The sequence below is a fragment of the Columba livia genome, chromosome 3, assembly GCF_036013475.1.
Source record: "Columba livia isolate bColLiv1 breed racing homer chromosome 3, bColLiv1.pat.W.v2, whole genome shotgun sequence".
Taxonomy (NCBI): Eukaryota; Metazoa; Chordata; class Aves; order Columbiformes; family Columbidae; genus Columba; species Columba livia.
This window is the reverse complement of record NC_088604.1, coordinates 33,667,927-33,694,823: the sequence shown is the minus strand read 5'-3', so window position 1 is coordinate 33,694,823 and position 26,897 is coordinate 33,667,927. Positions and strand designations below refer to the sequence as shown.

General features: G+C 42.5%; 1 protein-coding gene across 7 annotated transcripts in view; it reads right to left on the bottom strand.

The window, feature by feature from the left end:
- MYO6 (myosin VI) overlaps window positions 1-26,081 on the bottom strand; it is a 119,406-nt gene extending 93,325 nt beyond the window's left edge. For 4 of the 7 annotated variants that reach the window (XM_065056348.1, XM_065056350.1, XM_065056351.1 and 1 more), the window contains exon 1: window positions 25,931-26,080. The gene's annotated coding sequence lies outside the window, so the exon portion shown is untranslated. Of the gene's footprint in view, window positions 1-12,320; window positions 12,369-25,930 lie in introns of all 7 variants that reach the window. The other 3 variants (XM_065056346.1, XM_065056349.1, XM_065056347.1) reach the window with 2 other exon arrangements.
- Between the last annotated feature and the right edge of the window lie 816 nt (window positions 26,082-26,897).

Below are 26,897 nucleotides of genomic sequence, written 5' to 3'. Positions count from 1 at the left end.
ATCACTATTCTGAAAATGAGGTGTTACATGCGTCACACTGTACACAAGAACTCTTCCAGTTTTGAAATACATTTGTTCCATGCTTTTTCAAATGCGTCATGTTTAATCAATTATCACTTTTGTATGCATACGTACCTTTCACATAACAAAAATTAAAAAAGGATGAGATCATAAAAAAGCAGCTACCATAGGAAGCTTATCTAACATAATTTGTACTTTAACTGAACATACTTCTAAAAGGTCAGGTGTTTTTCCAATGTTGTTTACTAAGTGCCAAGGGCCTCAGTAACACCTAAGAAACAAAAATAAATACAGTGTGGCCATGAAATCTGCCATGGGAGGTCACAGTGAAGCCCCGAGAAAGCCAAAGGAAGGACAGTTTGGGCAACTGCAACAAACACACCAGCCCTGTGGGTTTGGTGGAAGAAACGAGTATGCAACAGGAGACAGAGACAAAAGGATGGTGCATTACATGCAAGCAAAGGAGAAGCAGCAAATGCTCTCACAAACTGTCCTGTGTGAGAAGACGAGGAGCGGAGAAGACAGAAGGTCAAAAGAGACTTAGCAAAGACAGGAACACGTGTTTTAGATTGCCTTGCAGATTGGTAGTGCCTTGTATTAAATCCTGAGGTAATCCTGATCGTGTTTACACTTGGCCTGGGGTACTTCCATGATGAAGCACCAAGGAATACATGAAAGGAAAAAAGGAAAAATTAGTTTCTATAAACCTAAAAGAATAAACTGAAGGGAACAAGCAGCTTTGATTTGTCACCAATGTCAATACCTTTAGCTCTCAGCAAGCTGTAGTATGGAAAGATTTGCTTAGACCTTTAAAAGAAAAAGGCATTGTCTTATGTGAAATTTCGTTAGAGGACCCTATGCAAATGTAACAGTAGTTCTAGCTAGAAGAATTTCAAATCTACCATAAAGCAACATCTCACTTTTCCTAAGCCTAATCAAAACCATGAGAGGCAAAACCCGGGCACTGCAGGAGCGACTGATTATGGAGAAGCTTTCCAGGGGCCGTCTGTTTTTTTGGAAATGCACCCCTCACCAGACCCCGTGAGCACCAAAGATCCTTGTGGCACCTGGTGTCACTGTGCCTGTGTGCACTGTGCCCACCTGCACTCCCCACAGCACGTACTGACTGGATCCATCAAGATGTGGCTTATGCAGTAGCATCCTACCGCAGTAACAACAAAAAAATCCTCAATACCGTGAAAGCCAGGCTGAAACAGCTCGTGTTTGTAGCAACATAGTTCTAATTAATTTCTTAATAAATTCCAGCTAGTTTTAAAATTCCATTGAAATTTAGTACCTGTCTTCATTAGCCAGTATTTGTCCAACTCCAACCACTGTTAGACAAGATCGAGATGAATTTTGTACAACTCCAAGCTTGTAAAACTCTGATCACAGAGGTTGTGGTCTTTGTGACACTGGGAAGTTAAACTTGATTCTTATTAGGATCAACAACATCTGATGATTTCCTCTGTGATTCTTGGTCTTCTGACAGCTTCTTAAGCTACTGTTCTCTCAATAACATTGTTTCTATTTTAGTTCCTACTAACAAAATACAGGGTTTTCTGTCTCAATTCTTTTTAATTACAATAACCTGAGTGGAGCTTCCTGATGGACCAAGGAAGAAGTATGCACATGCATTTTTGATGAACAGCAATACCTAAGCCAGTAATAGCAAGAAGTAGAAAGAGGAAAAGAAGCAAAACCCAAAACACGATGTCAAATTGCAGCAAGACACAAAAAAAAGATCTGAAGTTAAAATTAAAGAAAGAACTCCTCAGTTGTGGTCTGGACACTGCTGCAGAAGCTTTACTGAACAGAAGAGAGGACCAGAAAAAACAGATATGGCTAAAAGACAAAGTCTAACAGAAGTTGTTCCAACCAAGCAAACCTTCAGACTGTGCAAGTCGGCCCTAATGAAACCAGAGGGCAGTGAGAAGAGAAGGGAGGAAGTATAAGGCAAACTCAGCAAACAGACAAAGGCACCAAAGCACAATCAGAGGCATCTTAAGCCATCTCATGATGAAGTATAAAGAACACCTAGAAGCAGACAGACATGCTCTCTTGTAGATCTAGCTGGAATAGTTCAAGCTAACGAGGTGAACCCAAGGGTTAACGACCCCTACAGCTGAGTCAACTGTGTGACCACTGCCAGCAGCGCTTCAGCACGCTGCCTTCAACCAGGCCCAACCAAGAGCCTCAGCAAGGGCAGGTAACTTCAAACCCCTTCAGCTAGTACTTCAGTGGAGCATTTGCTTACACTTTCCCAAGTATTAAGAACAAATACTTCTTGAAGGTTGAGGGTGACCCTCTCTAAGCTAACGAAGTTTAAATTCTCCTCCTGTTATGCTATTTTCCAGCCTCTCCTTCCCATTCATCTTGTATATCTCATACTCTCCAAAACAGAGTGCCCTGTTTCCCCACCCATCGCACCCTGCTGCCAAGCTATTGCTCATCTTCAGGTGACCTAATACTAAGAACTGATGTGTTTATTCTCTTTTAAGACTATGCACCCATTGGTTTCTCTTTGAGCTCTGTATACAAGATAAAACAAAAGCTACCAATCGGCCTCAAGTCTGCCAATCAAGAGGGACCTCAGCTCCAGCACAAAAGAGTAGAAAATCAGATTATGCAAATGAAAAAAAAAAACAGTACTGCAGGCATATATTGCATTTTACATCAGCTTTTGCCAAGCTGATGCAGAAAGTTAGAGGTAGACTGAACCCCAGTAAAGTATTCTAACTTCTATGAACATAGATAAACCAAACATAGATAAACCCCAAAAGAAAATCAGAGGCACATTCCTAACCACCAATTTAAGAAAAAAAACAAAACTAAACTTTTTTGAGTGCTTTTGAATTTTTTGTAATTCACCAGCAATTCAAGAACTCTCCACAACTTTACTAATTTTTCAGAAAAATACTTAAAGAAGAAAGCCTACACTGAATCGTGACAATAACATACATTTAGTCCTTTTAGGTGAATCATGCTTAGTCCCTGAAGTTCAGGCAACCCTGCAATTTCAACAGAGAAAGTCAAGAGCTGAATGGTAGGTAACCTTAAGCCTATAAGTAACTTTGTTCTCCCTGGCTGCACTTGTGAATGCTTTAGAAATACTCTGGGGACACCCAAGGGGTGACCAGTTCACAACTTGGCCCCTTCCCTGAACTCATTTGTCTTGTTGAGTTTTGAACTTAAGCTATATAAGTTTCTTGCTGCAGTGTAATAAAGCAAAACTAAGGTGTAATACAGAGATAAGCGAGAAAGCAACCTGCACTGAGTTTTATCAGTTTTATAAATACATACATGTATGAATAGCAGAACAGGGAGACACATTTGCATGATAATTTGATTTTAAAGTCCAGCAGTAAGAAAACATTGCCAGACACCACTTCCTGGTACATATCAGAATGAAAATGGAACTGATATTTTTGAAAAATTAAAAATACATACTCAGCCAGGATCCAAAGTCAAATCAAATAAACGAAGCACTGCAGATGGCAGCATCAAAGGCTGCTGGAGGGTCTGCAGGAAACCTCAGATGCTTGACCTCAGGCCACTGCAGAGAGGCTGGACTGGAAAAAAATACAATTGTCTTCTGTCTTACTACCAGAATAACAAATAGCAAGTAAATCAAAGGTTTCCACATAGTACTAACTTTGATTTGGCCACTTTAATAAAGAAGAAAATACTAGAAACTAATGACAATCAGAATCTGCAGTTTAACAGATGAAATCCAGGAACTGTTTCTTGCCAGCCATCTCTGTACAGACACCACAATTCTTTCAGAGACAGAATTAGTTCCTAAAAATCCTTACAGTACCAGTTTCAATTTCCTTTTCATCTCCCTGTATAAGCTTGTACTTCTTACAAAAAGTACAGGTGTCATTTATAGGCAATGGGCTGAAATACAGATAATCCTCTATAGACCACAGTGAACTCAGGAGAAACTCCCTTTTCAGAAACAGGTAACTCAATCTCGCCTATGAAAAAAAGACAAAAATCTGTTGGCAAGTTCACAGATGTCATTGATAAAGCAATTCTGAGAAATGAGACTGAAAGCTTTCTCTGAAAGCTACCCAAAGTGACACAGAACACATTTTGTCAGCAAATTTGTTGTTTTTCTTGGGAAGATGAGTAGAATGTTACTATGATGCAAGAAAATAGTAATTACAATGAAAGACAGTAATTGCAAAGAGATCATATACACTATCTCAACCTCAAAAAGATCTGGAATATATGCTTTAAGAATAAAATCCACCTAAAACCTACAAAAGTGATGAGAGGGAAGGAACACCTCTCCTATGAAGAAAGGCTGAGGGAGTTGTGGTTGTTATGCCTGAAGAAAAGAAGACTCCAGAAAGGCATTATTGCAGCCTTTCCATATATAAACAAGGCTTATAAGATGGAAAGAGACTTTCTACCAAGGCCTATAGTAACAGGACAGGTTAAAACTGAAATAGGGTAGATTTAGATTTGACATAAGAAATTCTTTACGAAGAGGGTGGTGGGACACTGGAACAGGCTGCTCAGAGAAGTTGTGGATACCTCATCCCTGGAAACATTCAAAGTCAGGTTGGATGGAACTTTGAGCAACCTGATCCAGTGACAAATATCCCTGCCCACAGCAGAGGGGTTGGATTAGGTGATCTTCAAAGGCCTCTTCCAAACCAAACCATTCTGTGACGTTAAAATAACCCTTAATTCTTGTACTATTCCAGATGAGATCGTATTTTCACAAAAGGCAAAGTGCTGTAAAGCCTAAGCATCTGAACAGCAGAAATCAGAAAATATCTGTTCTTAGCTTAGCAGGGAAAACTGCAGACCATAACTTCCACAATCACCACATCCTGACCACAGCTCAACTTTCTCAATTTTTGGCAAGACACTAGCTCTCTGCAAGGTTTAGAGAAAGTCTTGGGCTTCCCCCAACCTTGGTACAGTCACGCAGCTTATGGACTCTGGACCACAGCTAATCTTTGCTCAGATTTAGCCACAGCCTAAGACAAAGGTACTCCTGCCAGACAAGCTGTTTTGCTTATCGCTAACTCAGTGTCTCCGGGAGCCGCAGAAAGTGACTGACACAGCTCCCATAGCTCCACACTTCTACAGAACACAAGCGGTAGGAATCCAGTTCAAGAACAGCACGTTCACTTCTTGTTCAGAAAATGGTTAGAAGATCTAAGGAAGAAGATTGAGATCAAAGTTCATTTGTCTTTTACAGACTCATTTAAAAGCCTCAGATACATCATCTGAACACTACTGCCTGTCACATATAAAATGTTATTTATTAATTTAACAGGAATGTTGCAAGAAAGCACGTTCCTTGAGCAAGAAAGCTCAAGAGATTCTGCTAAAGTCAACAGTGACTAGAATTTAACAACCAGCATTACCACAAAAAGAAGTTATCAATTTTCTGTCCAATAGTTACAAGATCTATACAAGAGACCAGGCTTGGCCAAAGCCATCTTTCAGAAGAAATCTGGGGTAGCTTTAGGGCTGTCAATAGCAAGTCCCGTGGTGCAGGCAATACAGTGAATGCACTGTCTCTCCACAGACAAGAGAACCATCCCTGAGGCTGGGAACCATACTCAAACACAGCAACCACAGTCGCACGTGGTCTCAATAAATCTGATATGAAATTAAACTGAAAATAACACATGTGGAACCACAGCTACCAGGACCAACCCTTAAGCATAATTACAAATTCTGTACAGAAGCTCATGCAGAGGACAAACCACCACAGTCACATGCTAAGAACAAGCCTATTTATTTTGGCAAGGAGGCCTGAAGTGGAGTCAAGGAAAGCTTTTAGTCAGGTTGTAAATTCAGCCACAAAATATGGCTCAGGTGTTTTTAAATTCAAAACTTCCTGAGCAATTACAGCTGGAAAAAAAAAATCCTGGGAGAATGAGCATTTTTATGCTACCACTGCCAGCTCCCAAATGGACTCGGCAGCTCAAAGATAAAAGAATCTATCCATGGCCCTTGAGCCTTCATTTCAGACTATGCAAAGTACTTTACGCAAAGAGCACACCTCCAGAGGGTAAGAAACTTGTCTAAGGAACACCAGGTCACCACGATCTGCCCCCACGCAGTCTTCATTTAGATCAACTGGAATAGTGTCAATCTAGATGTCCAAGACACATCCACCCAATGATAATCTGATGGTTAGACACTTCTAAGGGGATAGTGGATCTAAGATCAGATGACAGGGCGAAGCTGGCTCTCCGCTTCATAAAAAGATATGGGAATCACCACTTTTTCCACTTTTCCTCCTTCAATTACATGAATACTTAGTTTCCATTTCATTTTCCTTTCTTTAACACATATTCCAGAATGTAACATCACTGTGGGGCTAGGATCTTACTACATCAGCTCTGAGTAACACATTTCTTACATTTTGCTGCTTTTTAACTCTTCCTGCAATATTCTGAATTAAACTGCACACATCGTAGAGTAAAACAAATTAAAGTATTATGTTTTCAAAACCAAAGATGTCTTATAGAAGTCCTGTATGGTCTGTTTTAGATATTTCTGGTTTGGATTTTTTTTTTTTTTTTTTTTTTTACATTTTTGCACTAACTGTGAATATTTGAATAATCTCCTTTATCTCAGTATTTCAGAAACGAAGGGTATACTATTCACAGTTTTTTCTCCAAGTCATTATTTGTCCTGACACAAATTTGAAACATAAATGTTAAACTCAATGGACACATCTATGTTAGCAAGTAACACAGTACAACAGGAGCAAATCTGTACAGCAAACCGGAAGCACTGAGGGGCTGGTGCCCATACTACACACATTTTGAGGGTTTTACTAATTCTACTCTGTACCAAGTATCTCTACTCTGGTCCCTCAGTCAGAGCTGGAGAACATCAGGTGCTTTTCTGAGTAGCATCTTCCACTCTGGTTTCAACCAAATGGGATCCAGTTTGGTGTCTGGACCTACAGTGCAGTACGTGCAGACAACCAATGGGTTCACCACAAGAGCAAGCTCCTGAGATGAACTAAAACACTAGCGGAGATCAACCTCTACTCATTCTTCATCCAACTGCTGATGGTTCCTGGCACAGGAAAAGACAGAAATTGCAGACAGTCGCTCTAACAGCCACAGGCCAGGTTAGGGCATTTTTTCCCCTTTGTTACCTGCACCTTATCTTCAACTTTATCGCCATTTTAACCTAAGCTTTATTCTTTAATACTGAGCATTAGTGATCATATAACATAAGGCTATCAACCATACAGCATCTTAACCAGCAAAAAGGGCATTAAAACAATGCAAAGATTTTGCTTTAGATCTCCAAAGTTTGAGACTTCAAATGTTTGCTTCTTTTTAAAAGAGGAGCTCAAACACCAGCTAAACCAAGATTCCCCCTTCAGAGCTTATCTAATTGTAGTGATCTTGCTCCCTAAAAACAAAGCATGACTAAAAGTACGTTTAGTTCCCTCTAAATTGTCCCAAGACCTCTCCCCAGCCCCGCCATGGGCACTCACAGGCAGCCCTCGCCCCATCTGCAGGGGGGACACCCAAAAGTATCGGCATCTCATCAGATATCAGGTCTGTCTCAAAGCGAAATGTTGCTTATAGGCTCAGCTGGTAACTTAGCACCAGCTCCCCGTCAGATGCTGCTGCTGACTGGAAACCTGGAAGCAGCAGCTATAGGAATGCGAGTAATTCCTGTTCCTGCATGTTCCAACATATAACCCTGTTCAGCTCTCCCGAACAAAGGCTTGCGCTTATTCAACCTGAAAACAATTTTAATCATCGTGTTGTGTCTAAAACTGGGGTATGGATTCCTCTCTCTGGAGAAGATTAATCTTCCCAATGCTTGTCAGACAGGAGAGATTTGAAAAAAGGCTTTAAGCCAAAAGCACAGCTAACATTTGCACTTGTGCAGATCTAATCATGTATCAAAATTTCTGCTCCTGTTCCAACATCACAGTATAAAAAGTAAACTTTTCTTTCATTTATGGGCAATACATAAAATGTAAATCCAAATTGTTTTAAAAACACACTGAAAGACATTATTAAAAATACCCTTGAGGAGAACACACCAGGCTCCTACAAAGGAGTTTAAAATTCCAATACACGAGATGAGTGAAATGTTACTCTTCCCCACAAACCACAGATCCCCCCCAAAAAAAACACCAAAACCAGCCTCTTTCTCCTCCGTCAGGACAGCTCAGCCCCCTTACTCACTGTGTAAAGCTCCATTCACAATCAACTAGGAAACTATCAAGAAGTATCCAGAACATTTTGTGACTTAGAGAAGAGCTTCCAAAAAAAACACCCCCAAAAAAGCAGGGGGGGTAATTAACAGCTCACTGCCCCAAGGACAAAAGTCGTGTTTCCTGTTTCTCCATCCCCTCCTCCCCTCTCAGGCAGTACCAGCCCCAGCGCCCGCAGAAAAATATCTCTGCCAAGTGCATAGTTTAATCCACTTAAGTAATTCCTCCCAGTTCAAAAAGAGGATGGGCGAGGTCCACTGACAGCATAAGGTAGAAGTATAAGGTATTATCCGTAACATATCCATGAGAAGACAGAGGTGAGAGCAGAAACTCCTCCTCGAGGCAACAGCAAGTTGTTATGTTGGCTCTTCAGATCCCTGAAAATACGTGCATAGGTCTGAAGAATCCAGTCCAAAAGAAAGAATATAGACCAAATGTCCACCTTTTCTATGGCGCAGAAATGAGTCCACTTGTAATTCACAGTTCAAGCAGACTAACTTTATTCATTTTTAACATACAATCCTATATTAGACATCGAAATTTCCTTTCACTAAAAGCAAAACATTAGATGCAAAAATACTAATGGTATTTTCCTAATTGACTCAGGTTAAAAACTCAGACCTTCCTAAACCTAATGGTTTTCCCACAGCTTTGAAGATTTTCTTCAATATTTCTAAAAAGTCAGCAGGTTTTCTCATCTCCCCCAGCTGATGTTACCTGCACCATTTAGCAAAAAATCTCAAAATGCATACAAGTATGGCCTCAGCATGGCCTGAACTCAGCTCAAGTTCAGGTGAGCGGAGCTTCTGGAATTGATTACCAGCATTTCTTTGAGCTATTTGATGTCAAGGATGGTTGACATCACATTCCCAACTGTAAAAGTCAGCACTTCATGGGGACCACAGAGATTTGGCCAATATGACCTTGAGGATTTAAGTAACAGTCTTGTAGAACAGTTATTTTTAACTGCTGGTTTGGGAGTCCCCAAAAAGGGATTAAGAAAAAATAGTATTCCAAAGACCACACAGATGTCAAATTTCTGACAGAACCCAGACACCCCATGGAAACTTCAGGGGTCCAGAAATCAAAATGACTAGATTATTTTTACAAAGTAATGAGCAAAACTGATGTCACAGCTCACATCCCAGGTTCAAACTATGTATCAGGTACACATCTACACATACAAAGTGCAGTCGATGTGCTCGATATGGAGACCATCAAGAAAAGCAATCAAATGGAATTGCGTAAATGAGTGAGAAAGACCAGGTGTAGGTGGAGCAGAAATGCACTGAACAGCCATTTGCACTTAGTACTTCTATTAAATTAATATTCTTGAAGAAATTTCTAATTTTCCCAACACCATTGCCAAGAAACAGGTTCAACCAAATTTAATTTAATTCAACGCGCTATACATTATTAGGATGCACCCAGGTGAGACAAGAGGAAAAAACAAACTTAATTAGATCAATTTAGATCAGTTGCTATAAAATCCATGGGTTTTGTTATTTGGCACATTTAAACCTATTATCCAGTTAATCAATTAGAGAAGAGGATAATGTGAAATAATTCTTAAGCGTGCTTCAAAGATACTTAAATCTTCTTATACTTTTTTCTTTTAATTCAAACACCTGTGATCACGAGCAGCACCTTTAAAGCCTTCCTCCAATTCTAGCCCAATCTAACTGAATAGTTTCAAAATCCTTCACATTTAAAAACAGATTATTGCTAATGTCTAATCTTGGATACACATTCCCTTGTTCTTCCAATGCCAAGGCAAAACATTTTATTCTTGCACATCATTACAATCTTTCTTTATATACTGAATACCAGCCACACAGAAATTGCTTGAAGTCTTAAACAAACCCTTTTCGAAACAAAAAAGGATAAGGATTTCACAATCACAGGATAAATATGTACAATATTTATATTGAAAACTGACTACGGAATTATTCAATCTAGCAGAAAAAGCTGTAATACTCAAGCACTGGAAACAGAGGCTACACAGACTATAAACAGGCATTATTCTGAACACAAAGGCAATCATTTTGAAAATATTGTGTAGAATTACCTCTAACCAATAACAGAGATTTTAAATTAGGGCTACTTATTTTTTCTTTCCCAGTTCAATATTTCTCAGCCTGATTTGCAAGATATCACACTCGGTCTGCAAAGCAGCTGTCTTTTTTATTTATTTTTCAGCACATATACAGACATAGCCAAGGTAAGTGCTTGTACCTTTTGCCAGAAACACTTGAGAGTCAGTTCCTGGCTGGTTTCAGCATTTGCAGATATTGCAAGTACTCAGAAACATCAACAATGTCAATCAAAAGGCCTGGGAAACAGTTCAAAAAGGCACAAAGTCCCAATGACAGAAACATTTAATTAATGCATTTGTGATCACAAGACCCTCAGTGCTCATTGTCAAACAGTAAACCACAAAACAGTCTGATTTTTTTTCAGGAAAACGAACATGCTGCCAGTTTCAAAGGACGAAAAACACAATTCTAAACCAAACCGACTGATCAAAAATGCAGAAGAGGCTGTGCTGCTACTGAAAGAAAGACTGTGTGATCTTGTGGAACTTATTATTAATGGACTCACAGGAAAAGAACCTGATGATTCCCTTGTGCAGAGCTTTTCAGAGTATCTTCCTCAGCTTTCTGGACTTCTGCTCTACAGTGTTCCAGCTCTATTTCACTCAAGCACTCTATGTGGGGCTCCAGTCTGGAGGTCTTCAGCACTTCCTACATTGCAGCAAATATATCCTCTGTTGTACAAGCACACAGCCAATATATCTTCTTTGTATATTCATACAAAATCTGAGCTCCATAGGAGCTTAAATTATAGTGATCAGATAATTCTACAGGAAAGTCAGATCAATGCAAACTCCTCCTTGTGAACAGAAACATTTCAAATCTCTCATGATGGATATACCTTCACACTGTCGAAGGATCTGAGCATCCCCTTGGAGGCGTGGGGAGGCATGGGGAGGCGTGTTAATACCAAACTCCTCATAGGTTTCCTATTTTTTCTCTTTGGAGTAAAAATCTTCCTCAGATATGAGTTTTTGGTTTGGAATTATTCACAGGAACTACAAAACTAAACACTTGTGAGTATAGTTGTCTTACAATATCATATGATTAGAGATCTTCTAAGATTATCTTAGAAGAGATTCAAAACAGGGTAAGAAAAAAATCATGTGTAGAACAGAGATAAATCTGACTAACTCAGAAGGTTAGTTCAAGTCAGGAACTTCCTCAGGAATACAGAAAAGCCCATTTCCTTTGTTTGGTGCCAAGACAGAGACCACAATAAATACAGGGGGTTCATTCACCTTCCATAGAACCACATGAATTCTTGAGGAGAGAACTCAAGAATAATCAAGTTTAGAAAGAGTAAGATGGTAGTACAAAGCAGTCCATTGACACAACTCATAACCCGTTGAACTGAAAACAAAACAAAACAAAACAAACCCAACCCACAGACCCATTTTGCAAAATGCATCAACAGATGAATCAGTACGTTTGTCACACCGTGTTACTGGAGACTCCACCTCTCTTGAGGAAGACTCATGTTCCACCCTCCGCAATAGCATACAATTACAGAGACATACACATTTCCTTTTATTGACTGAAAGACACAAGGTCTGAAGAATTATCTTATTATTTATATTAAAATAATAGAGGATATTTAAAAGAAGCACTAGACTATTATTCAGAAGACTATATTTAAACCTGGAGTGCATTTTTGCCGCAGTATAGCCCGAAAAAACAAAATCAGACAATATTTCTTTCTTGCTAAACAGAAAGAAAACTACTAATATTAAACATCAACCTGACATTGCATTTCGGTATCAATGCTCTGTTAAAAGGAAATTCACATCTTCCACAGTTTCTGCTTTAATTTGGTAACTAATAAAAAGAACTTGTTAGCTATAATGATTTATCCTGATGAACTTAAAGAAAATACGTATGCTTCTTGAATAACTCAAATAACTTGGGAATAAGAAATCAATCAAATGTCTTCTCAAATGCCTGCACAACCAGCAATGGCTGGTTCCTGCACTCACCTCACAGACAAGGGGGGACCATGCCGGTTAACCTCCCAGTGTTACGACCTGTGAAGGATACAAATATAATTTTGCTAAAAGAAAAATACCACTGCATCTGGTCTATTAAGAGATAAATATATTTTTTTAGAAGTGACGAGTTAGCAAAATCTGCTGACGTCCAAGTTTAAGTGCAGAACAGAGAAGCACAAGCATATTTCAAAGTTTATTCAAAAAGTATTTGTTCTTTCAGCTTCTACTCTATGAAACTAATTCAAGTTTTACTGGATGCTGTAATTTAGCTAATTTCTTCATGCATTCAGCAGCTTGTGCTGTTTGATGACCCTTCGCTGATACAGAAGCTTCTGACATCATTCTGGACTCGCACCCAGAGCATCCCCTGTGATACCAGCATAGGAAACACTAATATACCAGGTGGAGCTTTGGAGACAAATACTGAGGCACTGGTGCTCTAAAAGGCTGCAGGTCTCTTGAAAGAGTTTTATACTGAAAAAACATAAGAAAAGGGAGGTTTAGGACAGAGGACTTATTTTTTTGCCTGGCCTGCCCTTCTATTGTAGCAATGCAACAAAAGATGGGCCTTGACTACAGTGAATTATTTTCATCTTCTTTGGCAGTTTCCTCCATTTCTCTAGGTATCCCACAGTTTATCTCTTCTCCCAGCTCCAAATTGCTTTTTTGCTCTCTGAAGATAAAGTCTAAAGTTTCTCTTTGCTTTCTAAAGAGAAACTCGCATCTGTTGTTAAAACTGTCAGATATCAGCAAGTCAAAAAACACAGACATGGCAGGATCACTGAAGATATTTAAGGGAAAACGTGCCAGTAGAAAATGTGACATCCTAGAAAATCACAAGTGATGTCATTACAGGTAAGAAAAACTCATTGAAATGCTCTGGACTGCATTTGATTTTGGGGAACACCAGGAGCTCCCCATCGTGCCCGGGAACTGTGCTGGTCCTGTACTGTGGTTTTGTCTCTGAGCCCAGCCTGGAATGTGAATCACATCTTCTCAGTCTCTGTTGTTCAGTGTGTCCGCAGCTCAGCAAAGCCACTGTTCCAGATCCCGCTTTCCCTACATCACGTGGCTGCCTCTGCCGACACCCTGGTCAGCACCAGCATTAATAATTTTGTACCTCTGGTACTTACGCCCTTCTCAAGTCATTCTGCTTTAAACTTCCTCCCCCTTACACATTAAACTACAGCTAAAATTAGCTTCTAAAGTAGATCTCCAGCTCAACACAGCAGTATTCCCCTCAGTTCCATTCTTCCCAAAGCAGGAAAACAGATTGCTGCTCCGGTCTAGGAACCTAGTGAATCCACACAGACTGTGGGGTTTCTCTGTTAGGGTGCTCTTGGCATGGTGACAAGGTGCTTCTGCTGACCCAGAACAATATCAGTGTGAAATCATCCAGTGCAAGGATGGCTGTGAGTATTCAAAGGAGTCCTCAGTGGAGCAGCAACCCACAGCAGTCTGCAACAACAAAAAATGCTCCTTCCTGCTGATTTGGATGGGGAGCAAGCACATTCAACTGCAGGGCTTCCCAGGCTGTGCTGGGCACACGTGAGCAAAGCCTGCCCTGAGAGGAGTGTTCCCCACAGCAAATGTGTCCTCCACGTCACTCTCCCAACCTCAAGCTGATGAGCGGGGGTAATTGTAGGGTGACAGCTTCCAAGTAATGACAGCCATCCCCAATCCAGCACTTACTGGTATGACATTGGTCATCCTCAACAAGACAGAGTAGAGAAATATATGGATTTTGATTAAAACTCTCTTTCCAATCCTAAAGTTCTGCTTCCATCAGACATTCTGCTCTGCATCTCTCCACTACTCTTCTCACTAGACACCAAGCCTGGCTGCCAAGTAAAACAAAACCCAGCATCTCTTTCATCCTCAGAAAACCGTCTTGATGCAGCCAGTTTTACTTGCTCTATTGTACAAACTCCATTTGCAATCTATCTTGGTATATGCGGTCCATGTAGAGCATGAGAAGCTGCATGCTTATTTGTAAGGCTGACGCCATGCAAATCCTTCTCATTTCCAGCAAGTTGCAAAACACAAAAGGCAGGATATCCTGGAAGTAGTACAGTAAAAGAAAAAAAGAGGAAAAAGGCAGAAAAGGCCTGGGAATAGCGCTTACTCAGGGCTTCTTTAAGGGCAGCAGCTAATCCTGAAAACAGAAGTCTGATTCAGAGGGAGCCACCTTGTGAAGCTGCCCACAAATACCTGCACCCAAGCACCAAGGATCCAGACCACACCTCCACTGCAGCCTGGATCTCAGAGTGATCCAGGCAGATGAATGATGGGCAAGACACAACACAACCCAGGAAGCCAATCCAGGTGACACAGTAACAACATCTACTAGAGTATTCATTATGTTTTACGCTCTGATGAACTCCAAATGAATGCTATCACATGTATCTGGGTCGAAATTTGACTGCCATTACATTCAACAGTGCAAAGAGGTGGTATCAGCTATCACAGAACCAAGGTCTGCAACCCACATATGACTCACTATAGCCTGAAGGACCTGAGCTCCACACCAAGCTATTCCTGTCCCAGCTGGGTGGGGGCCCTTGGACAAGAGCCCTGGTACCTGAAAAAGTGGAAATCCTCCCCAAGCTGCAGGAAGATCTTTTTAAAAAACCTTCATTCTTTTCCCACCTTTTCTTCTTGTTAGTACTGAAATATATGTGAAGACCTTGACAGAGATACAATTACAGAGAAGGTGCTTCAGCTATTCTAAGTTCCTAGGTACTAGTATAAGCTTTTAGCTTATATTACAAGTTGAGCATAGTCCAAACATTTGCAGGAGATGCTTAAATGAAGTGGCGATGTGGTAGAAAAAAAAAAGGAAAAATATCCCACCTTATTTTTCAACAGTAGTAACTTGAAGACTGCTAAGACACAAGTTTCAAAAATTAGCAGTCCTCCACACCAATGACCAAACTTTGCTTATATGCTTGCTAAGATCACTGGTCTAATTCCCCACAACTTAAAATTATTTTGCCTGCAAATGTTGCTACTATTTCATTTGCGACTTGATCCTCCTATATCTCCAGGTGTGTGATAGTTACACAGCTTTTCCTTAAGCAAAGGCCTGACAAAAAAAGTAAAATTAAGTACCTGAAAAAAAAATCCTGTATTTATCACACAGATGTGCTTACCTCACTGTCAGACTGGCGACTACTGGTTAGAGTTCTGTGGGTTTGCCTGCCTGTAAGATGTTCATCACAAACTCAGGCCATTAATTTAAAATGGAGCAGCTGATCAAACTTACCAAAACAAACCATACGAGCCTCATGTACAGCTGTATCTTGCCTGTTAAAATTTCTCCATAAAGTATGTACAGTGGAGAAGGCTTTGAGAAGTCTTCTCCTTTTGAGAAGGCTGCTGTCTTACCTGGATCCTCTCAGAACTCCTTGGCCATTTCCAACAAGATGACTAATGGAAATAACAGAGGCTGCTACAGAGAACGCATCAAATTCCAGGAAAACATAAGCCAATTAGCTTTCATTAATTGCCACTAACCACACCTCAGCACACCTTCAGATGTTACTCCAAAACCTTTGCCTGTCTTGGGGTGAAATACTCAGCCTGAATTGTAGGCCTTGTGGTCTTGTGACACCCACAGCAGGCACAGCTGAGGTCAGTGCCCGGGCATGTTGAGGATCAGGTGGCATCTTTCAGTCGAGAATGAAAACATGGCTTTAAAGTCCAGCCCAGGCATGGCAGGAAGGGCAACCCCTGATGCTAACCTATTTTGCCTTCAAGCAGTCAAACCAGCATTTTTCTTCCACTACAATCTTCAAGCCGCTGGGGTCCCTTTGGTCCTCTCAGCTCCTCAGATTTTGCCACCCTGGCATCATCCTTCAGCCTTCAGGTGTTCCTCAAGAAGCAGCTCACCTCAAGCTACTCTTCCTCCTCCTCCTGCTAGTTTCTCTCTGCCCTGCTTCTACCTCCTCCCTGGGGCTGAAGCAGCAGAGTCACTCAGCAAACACGCCAGCGGCATAAAGTGGCCTTTGTCCTCCCTCTTCCCTCCCACAGGGATTCATAATGAAACCAGGATTCATGCAGAAAACAACCCATCTCAAACAGCCAGTTGCTTTGAAACCATACGAATTTCCACTTCTATCTGATGTACTCAAGCAGTCAGTACTTACTACACATTCGAATTCCCAATTTTTTACTAAAAAAATTTTGTAATAAATAACAAAGTAATAGAACTGCATATTTTTAAGGGATAAAAAAAAAGTTAACCTTCTACAGAGCTCAGTAACAGTTCTAGGACCGTAAAAGAAAGGTTTGCAACAGGAGCTGCAAAGGGCAATTCAAAAAAAGAAGTCTATGAACCAGCTTAATATCTTAAAACCCCTGCTAGGCTGATTACTACATGAACAGAGACAAAACTCTGTATCAACAAAGAAGCTGAACACCAACACATTTTTTTTTTTAATTTTAAAAAGTACTTTCAGTTCCAAGTTAAAAGAAACCTGATACAAAATTCTAAATAAATACATATATGTATGAAAAATTCAGAAAGGCTGCAGCGATTAAAATTGAAAGAGAATAATCCATAAAAGTATATGGTCAACCTTATTTATTTATATTTATCATTGCTGCTTTGGTGTTGAATATATATATAAATATAATCTAGCATGTAACATAGAAATACCCATAGCATCAGATGCCATATCATCAAAAGACTATATTTTCATTTACAATAGGAAACACTGTTACAGTCCCAAGAAAAGCAGCTACTTAGTTCACTGCACTGCAAAAAACATGTTCTGTGGGTGTTGACCTTTGAGCAAGACATGACTTGTACAGTGTGATAACAGGATAAGAGACTTCATGTCTAAGATTCCTTTACTAGGTTAGTAAGAAACAATCTCCTTTGAAAGGATGGAGAACTTCAAAGCAAAACACAAAACAAGATCGAAAATTTGTTTCAGATTACCACCAGAATGATACAAAACATATTTGAAAAAGCATCCTTCTCCCAACCAAAGCTCAAAATTTGTTATTGTATAAATAATCTAAAAAAATACTAAGTTGTTACACTACTTTTCCAAAAGCCCAGAATCATCAAATCATTTTGGTTGGAAAAGACGCTTAAGATCATCAAGTGCAACCATTAACCTAGCACTGTCAAGTCCACCTCCAAACCATGTTTTTAAGAACCTCAAATACACGTCTCCAAACACCCCAAGAAAAAAATATTTTAATATATGACATTCATGCAGTGAACCGAACACTATCGCAAGGTCCACATAATTGGAGATCGAGTGTCTGATCGTGACTAATTTCAGATGCTTGAGAAGATGCAACAGTACCCTAATGGCGTGACAACTAAATATAAAGATCATCACACCATCTCTGAAACTTCTGCTTCCTCTGTACAGTTGCAGTTAAATGCTTTGTTCCTAACAGTTTCAATTCAAGACAACAACAGACAAGCCTATTTCTCTTCTGTCTCTCAAAAACTCTGAAATTTGAAGTGATGCTCTTAACCACGGCCACAAGAAGATCAGCTACTGAAACATGTAAAAAACATTGCAGACTCCAAGAAATAGCTTGACCCCAGAAAAGAATAAATAAGGACAATAAAGTAATGATGCAACATGCACATGTATTCCAACCAACAAAGACACAGCTGGCAGGTCTATTTTTGGAAAAAAATTAAAAGAGGAGATAAAAACGGGCCTGGCAGCAAGCTGATCGAAAGGCAACCCAACATGTACAAAAGGAGAAACATGCACCATGTAGCATCCACATAAAAACCACCCCATGTACTTAAACCAAGTGTTCTTATCTTTACACAGTAATGAAAGTCCACATTATGGCCCTCTGAAGCCTGTGATCTTCTACAGTCCTTTCCAATCCTACTGCTATGACTGAAATTCCCTATGTACGCTCTTTTTGTCCACATTTCTCTCTGCAACAGGGCTACTGGAGGCATTTGTGTACCTTTTGGTAGAAGCAACAAAGGGTTACACAAGTCTAAGAAACTGCAAAATCAAGGGTAAGCTGAAGGAGTAACAGCTTACCACCCTGAGAAGGGGGAACCCCTCATTTGCCTCCCCTTGTTTCTGCTCCTCGCTATGTGCTCCCGCTGCCCCATTGCATCAGCTCTGAAACACGTGATATCCCGCTGCAGAAGGGATATGGAGATGGGAAAGGTGATGGGTTTGCTGCTCTCTGCAGAGCCAGCAGTTTGCACTGAGGTGTGGAGGAGCCCAGAGGCCATCGGTGCTGCTTGGAAGAGAGCAGAAAGGAAAGATTTCCTCCTTTTGAGGGGCTGGCAGGCAGTTACATCAGCCCAACTACCCACAAAACTGCAAACCTAGAGAATCATTAAAATTGAAGTTATTAAAAATATTTGTTAGCCTCTTCATTCCTGAATGCTTTGATCCTTGTCCTGGAGACCTTGCAGCGCATAAATAGGGCAAACAGCACAGGAGGTTACCACACACCATTAAACCTTGAACCAGCAGAGCAGCTCCAGCGCATCCCGTTCCCAAAACTCCCCAGTGCGTCCCCTCAAACCAGCAGAGGGCCAGGGTGGGCAGGTTCAGCCCGCCCGCACACAGCGCTCACCCAGCTGAGAAAAAGGAAGATCCAACAAAATAGCCAAGCTTTGCCACCGAGGATTTCGTTAAAGACTTTTATTGCTGTCACCTCCACCTCTATAAAGCACGTGTGAATGGGCTGCGCTTGTATAAATCATGAAAGAGCAAAGCATGGATGAAGACTCGGAAGGTGATGTCCTCACACTGCCACAGGCATGGCCTCACTCACGGGTCGTGCCAGAGGACTGGAGAAGGACACGCTGTGGTCCCACGGGCAGCTTCTTCTGAAACACAGCTTTTACAGTATCTCCTTTTAGTCAGGTTGCTTTGGATCCAGGGCACTAAGAATGAACCTGAGATGACCAAAACCATAACAAAGAGAGCATGGCAGATGCAAGAGACCAAGTTGTGGACCACACAGATCACAAGATGGACTTGCTGAAAATACAAAACATAACAATACTTACACGACATCAGATGAGGCCTGAAGGATCCATAAAAACACATATAATTCAGGAAGCTATTGCTACCAATATAGACACAGATCTTGCTGATATCAGAGAGATTTTTGTAAACCACTGATTTTATTACTTTCCATGCTTCTCATTTTTTTCCCCTAAATTTCAAATCAGTCTGCTAAACATTGTTCATTACAAAGAAAATAAGTTTGTTCAAGAAACTAAAAAATTACACAATATGTAAATAATACTGTTAATTTAATTGTCCATTTAACTACCTGTTCAAAATAAATTCAGTAAGCTCATTCAAGTTATGTTGCTTCAAAAAGCAAAGATAAGTTTTCTTTTATTTGAAGTCAAAAAAGTTATTTTGCTGAGTATTTACAAATCCATCGTTCACTCAGACTTCCATGGAAGAGCCTGGGAATTTCTCTATTGAATTTTCTGAGCACAGGCTGGTCCCTGGAAGACGCACATCCAGATGCAGCCACACTAGCTCTAGCAGCACTCACGACAGCTCCGATCAGCACTGCTGGGGATGGATCCCGGTTTGGAGATTGGCACCGTTCTGCCTTTACCACTGTGGCCGGGCAAACACGGCACCAGCAGCACACATGGAAAATAAGGTTTAACTGCAGGTGCCTCATCCTTCTCTCATTCCCCAAAGCAAGCAGGCACTACACTTCATCCACCCACTTGCAGAGTGAGAGGAATCATTCGGCTGACAAGACCCCCCTGGCTTGGCAGAAGAGCTTCACAAGTTGCATAAACTCTGGGTATGACCCACAACATGGTCACGGCAGCGCAGACACCATCCCACAGCAGCCGAACATTTGTGCATGCCATGGTACTGCCAGAGGTGCAGCTGAGCTGGCAGCACTGCAGCCGGCACCGTGTCTGCGGGGCAAACACCGTGCGGCTGAAACTCACCCCCTGGGTACTCGGAAAAAACTCATGGTGCTGCGGGGGCTCCCAAATCACCCTCATGAGGCCACGCTCAGTGGTCCTTGGGTGGCAAGAGGGTTTGGTTTTGAGTTGCGGCATGTAGCACAGAGACAGGACCCAACCAAACCAGCCCTCCCAGCCCCATCACACTCCACTCCACTTATAGAATCATAGAATCAGTTTGGTTGGAAGAGACCCTCAGGATCATCAAGCCCAACCATAACCTTACTCCACGTCCCTAAGAACTTTGTCTAAACGACTTTTAAACACCTCCAGCGATGGTGACTCCACCACTTCCCTGGGCAGCCTGTTCCAATGCCTGACAAACCTTTCCAGGAAGAATTTTTTCCTAATATCCAATCTAAACCTCCCCTGGACAACCTGAGGACATCTCCTCTTGTCCTATCACTTGCTGTTTGAGAGAAGAGACCAACACCCTCCATGCTACAACCTCCTTTCAGGTAGTTGTGGACAGCAATAAGGTCTCCCTCTCCGTTTTCTCCAGGCTAAAGAGCCCCAGTTCCATCAGCCGCTCCTTGTTAGACTTGTGCATGCTGTTCAACAAAAGAAAAAGCAAGAACTCACTTTGGCAAGATATTTTTTTTTTTAGTTGCTATGCTAAGATAGAACTATGCTAAGACAGAACTAGGGTGCTCTTTCCGATAGAATACATACTATTAAATACGTATGGTCATTACTTACAGAAATTGTTCTGTCAGAGATTAAAGAACCCACAGATTTATCTGTCTTTTTCTTGCCATCAAAACCTTAGGAAAAACTATGAAGGATGCTGAAACTCTACATTTAGCTTTGCAAAACTGATATTTGGGGAAAACAAAAAACAAAACATGGCTTCATCCACAGACATTCAAAAAACTCTATCTTTTCCATGTGGTTTTTTGTATTATTATAGTGTCTACCCATATTTCAGAAACGTAAGTCTCAGTGACCAGTATTTACCACAAACACAACACAGTCATTCCAACCAAAAACATAAATAGATGGTATGCTATGTTAAAATGTTACATCATTTTTATCTGCCCAGGCATACTTCAAAAAACTGATTCAAAATTAGGGTACCTATAGAAACATTCACTACTTAACAAGTCTGAGACATCTCATTTCTTCATAAACAGGATGTCAGAAGATGCTGCAACATTTGGACGTAGGTTATAAAGCCACATACAGTATATACTATAGTAGATGATGAATACTTCAGGTTTTATCCCTCTGATTTTCCTGGTTTAAATCACAGTATGATCCTACACTTACATTTCCTATGGGATTATGGGCTACACTCCTAAACCACAACATATAGCTGTCGAATGCAATAGTTTGGCTCAACACTAACTATTTAAAAAGCAAACACAGCAAGCTGTAACATCAGATGGCCAGTAATACTGAAACATTCTAGGTCTCGAAAGCTGAATTTCTTTTGAGACCTAGAATGTTTCAGTTTTGCCAGTCATTTTATTTCTTTTGAGCACTAAAATTACTTTTTCCACATAAACTCCAGCCAGAACACAGAAAGCACCTGAAGAAACAAAGTTCAACACCCTGCACGAAAACAAGTAAAACAGTTGTGAGCAAAAGTCTTTAATATATCCTTAACACAAGTCCTATCTGACTTTCAAAAACCTTCACAAAAAGGAGATTGCTGAACCTCAGCTTGTTCCAGTTTCCACAAAGCATAACAGATTTTATGAACTACATAAAATCTTCAGTACAAGCTAGTTTCATCTTTTTAAATAGTGTCACTAACGGAAGGACAGACTACTTCTCACTAATTTTAAGACTGTGGCATCTTCTTGTCCCCTCATCCCACCCTCTTTCTGCTGGAACTGAGCTTGTCTAGTCTTTGTAGACCACACTTTCCAAACACACGTTGTCTCTGTAGATGATGCTTTCCAAATCATTCCCAAGCCTCAACGACCATTTCTGCCAGATTTAAATGTTTGCATTTACCTTTCTTAAAGGGCTATAACCAAAACTGAACACTTTATTCTGATAAGCTTCACTAATACAAAAACTTAAATGATAAGTTTCAAAGCACTGCATCCCACTGCTTATCGTGATCCTCCATAACCTTCAGATGTGCTTCCATGGCACTGCTGCCAAGTTGACTTTACCTATCTGTATTATGGGATCTCCTTCCTGAAAATCGTAACTTGGACTTGAATACAGCCATCCAATTTATCAAAAACCTCTTCTCCACAACACAGCATCAAAAATACGGCCTGAAACCTCTACTCAGACTCCTTCAGTCTTTGTGATAATTCTGTTGATCAAAGACATAAATGATAACACCAACGTGCAAAGTTGCCAGAACTTGACGTCAACAGCAAGTCGAACATGAGCCAACAGTGTGGCCTGGCAGCCAAGAGGGTCAACCGTGTCCTGGGTGCATCAGCACAGCATTGCCAGCCGGGCAGGGAGGTGATTGTCCTGCTCTGCTCTGCACTGGTGCGGCCTCACCTGGAGCACTGTGTGCAGTTCTGGGTGCCACGGCATAAAAAAGACATTAAGCTACTGGAGAGTGTCCACAAGAGAGCTGCGAAGTTGGTGAAGGGTTTGGAGAGGAATCTGTATGAGAAGCCGCTAAAGTCCCTAGGGAGGGTGGCGGAGCACTGGAACGCGCTCCCCAGGGAGGTGTCACGGTCCCATGCTGGACAGTGTTCAAGAAGAGACTGGACAACACCCCCAGATACATGGTGTGAATTGTGCAGTTGTCCTATGCAGGGACAGGAGTTGGACTTGATGATACGTGTGCATCCCTTCCAAATCAGGACACTCTATGAGTTTAACTGCCCCCCAGCATCACTTAAGCTGACTTCCCAGTTTGATGACAACTCATAATCACTCAGAGTTGCCATCTCTAGACCTGGTCCCTTTGGCTCATCTGCTCCCAAACACTTCAGACAAACAAATAATTCTTCTAAGAGCAGCCTTAGTGGGTCAGACAGCAGGCCTATTGTCTCCAGTAAGCAACCTGCAGTAGTCAATGCCTCACATGAATATAAAAATTTGGTAAATGACATCCCAGTATATTCTCCACGTGCAGCTCAGTGACTCCCTGAGCTACAGGAGGTACGCTGTACACACCAGCCTTTGTAGATTTCTCTTCCATTAATTTGTCCAGTTGCTTTTCAAGTCCCTGTAAACTTTCAATATCCACACGCTTCAGAAAGGATTTCCAAGGCTTAACTAACTACACATTGGGTCAAAACCAAAACATAACCCTTTTGTTTGTTTTGAACCTGTCGGCTTAATCTCAGGCTTCCCTATTTTGTACTGAAAGTGACAATAAATTGTTACTTCCTACTCACCTTTACCACACCACTCACAAAATAGTCAAAATGCCTAAAACCTCAAAGTTTTCCTCAGACAATCGTTATCAAATACCAAGAGAATATGAAGGTTATGTTGGGTCACAGAGCCTTCTCCACCCCTGCAGACCAGGCACAAGGAAGTACTACTTCACCTTCCTAATGAGAACATTATGATTAATAGGTCAAGATACTGAACCAGTATCACAACAAAGGCCCATGGCGATCCCAGATCCTGAAGGACACAGTGCTTAGTGCAGATTATACATCAACACCCGCTCAGGCTAGAAATATGGGGGTGGGGAAATCAGTTCAACTTACTTACGATTTCTGCAAGCTAATAATGACATGGTTTTAATTCAGAAAGCTATTAAGCCTTGCAGCAAACTTTACTGCCTTTATGTTCACTCTGCTGGCTTTGTAGTTTCACACTCAAAGGCATAACTACACCATCACTAAACAATTTATTAACTTATACACATTAAAATACATCCACTAAAAATACAATCAAGCTAAATCCTGATTTCTAAGTAATAACAACAATGCAACAGTTTCTGACTTTTGCTCTAACAATTTTGATATTTAGTCTCCTACCTCAACTAAACACTCAGACCTTATTTGCAGTTATTTTATAACCATATACTTCATGGTTAAATTGTACATTAGCATAGCTTTATGATATTTAAGCAAACACTGCAAGAACACATTCACTTACTTTTAAATTTGCACGAGAATAAACTGAATCATCGAATCATTTCTATGGTTATTAGGCTTTTTTCCTAGCATTTCCCTCTATCTTGAAAAGAAAAATCGCAGATGACTTTTAACTTTGGAGTTCATCCCTACCCTCTGTTAATTTGTCACACTTGTAACAGAAGGAAGACTCAGCACGGTTGCCAACCTTTGTACTCTGGTGGCTGCAAACCCAGTTCATGGGCCGCTCCGCAGCCTGGCGATGCCAACTGAACTGTAAGAAATTAGATCACCTCAAAGGTCTTTTCCTTCTGGGAGCAGGACAGGAAGTCAGGCATGACAAACTACCTCTCTCCACCTCTGTAAAAAAAGGCTAGCAATCAGCAATATTTAGATGAAGTAACAGGTTGCAACCATCCATTTATGCAACCTGTAATCTATTAATTTAGCTATCTCAATCTTAAGGGCTTCTGGTGGCATCAGGATTTACTAGTTAGGAATCTGAGGCAAAGTTATCAGACAAGCACCAACAACAAATACGCCGCATTTCAAGATGTATTCAAGGGATGGCCCATTAAGGGGACAAACCTTTTTAACTTTTCCTAATCAGTAAAGAATAAAAGTTACATGAATTGGGGATCAGTTTTTGGTAGCACATCACGCTTACACACACTGCTCTCCAAAAACACAGCCTGCAAAAGCACTTCAACGAGGGACACGCCAAGAGGGGCTGTATTTTAATTGCACTACCAGCCACACTGTGTTGGGCCGGTCAAGGCTGGAAAAAACTTTTCCGTGACAAGGACAATGCTATCAGCACGGAAATGTGAAATGTGAAACAAGAAGAGGAGCTCAGCTGTAACTCAGCAGGAACAGCATCTTACAAAGGATGATACTAAAGGGGAGGAAAAAAAAATACATAAATAAAAAAGAAGGAAAAAAAAAAAGAAGGAAAAAGAAAACAAAATAAAACACACAAACAAACAAAAAAACAACACAACACCAAACAGGAAAGAAATTCCCATGACAGTTCATTTAAGGAAGTAACGAAGCGGCACTTGGGACTGCAGCTGCACGGAGCCGGGAAGGTGTGGGTACCCCACCAACAGGTCGCTGACCCGCAGCCCCCGGCCCGGCCCGAGCCCCCAGATCCCGAGGCCGACGCCAGGACGCATCCGCCGCCCTCCTGGCCCGGCGGCGGCCACGTTCCATTCGTTACCGAGACCTGTAAGGTGACAGCGACCGGGCGGAACAGCCGCCGCTGCCTCCCCGGCGTCCCCGCTGCCCCGTCCTGTCCCCCAGCAGCCTTTAGAGAAGTAGCCACCGCTGTCCGTGCCGCTGCAGCCCGCGTTTCTAGCCAGAGGACGCCTGTCCCCGCAAAGCCCCTCTCCCCTCGACGATGCCACTGGCGAACGCCGCGCCGGGGACCGATCGCACCTGCCGGCGGGCCGGGCCGCACCGCACCGCACCGGGACCGGGCGGGAGGCGCCGGGGCAGCACGGCGCAGCCAGGCCGGAGCGCCGGCGCTTCCCCGCCGGGTGGGGGGAAGATGTAGAGGGGCGGCGGGAGGGGGCGAGGAGGCCACGGGCCTGCGGTCTCGCCCGGCGCCGCGTCCTTACCTGCTGCTGCCGCTGCGCTCGGCGCCCCACTGCCAGCCCGGCCGCCGCAGCTGCTCTGCGCCGCCCTCCGCCGCCCGGCACGGCCCGGCCGCCCGGGACGTCAGCGCCACAGGGGCAGGCCGGGGGCGGGGGCTGCGCCGGAGAGGGCGGTGGGAGGGGGAGGAGGAGGTGGCTGCAGCCGGGAAGCCGGGGCGGGGGCTGCCGGCCTGCGCTCCGCGCCGGCGTTGCCTGACGGGGAGCCCCGGCGTGCCGCCCGCCCCGGGACGTCCCGCGGCTGCCCAGGGCAGAGCAGCCCGACCCCGCGGTCTCGCCCTCTCGCAGCAGAGCTGTTGTTCAGGGGCTGGGTTGGGGACACTCCGTGCTCGGAGCTGGCTCGTGGTTGTTCTGGTTGGGTTTTTTCCTTTTTCTTTGGTCAATGCACTGACTCAAGGGACAGTTTTTGTGTTGTCTGTGTTTCAATTAACCATTAACCCATGAAGAAAGGTCCAGGGTAGGTAGCAGCTGTCCTGCTGTGAACTTGGAAGTCAGAAATTGTTGAACTCCCAATTCCTTCCCCTGAGATCCCCAGGCCCTGGTGTGTCCGTGCCCTCACAGCCCCATCCCCAGGCACCTGCCTTGGCAGATTTTACACGGGCAGGAGCGGCGATGGTCGTACCCGCTGCTCAATGGCGGAACAGCATCCACCTGCCCCAGCCCTGTCCACCCGGATCCCGCAGGTCTCGTGAGGCAGCACAGGCACAGGCACTGCCGTCCCACCTTCTCGCCAGCTGCTCCGCTGGACTTCACCTGCCCGCACCCAGCTGTTCATCCCCACAGCTGGTGTGACTCGGGAGAGCGGTCCCACTGGGGAGCGTTGCATCATGCTCAGCCACAGTGTCACACCACCGACAACACCTACAACCACCGCTCCCTGACCAGCCATGCTGGAGTTTTGTGTCACCTCCCCATCCTACAGCTTTACAAGCAT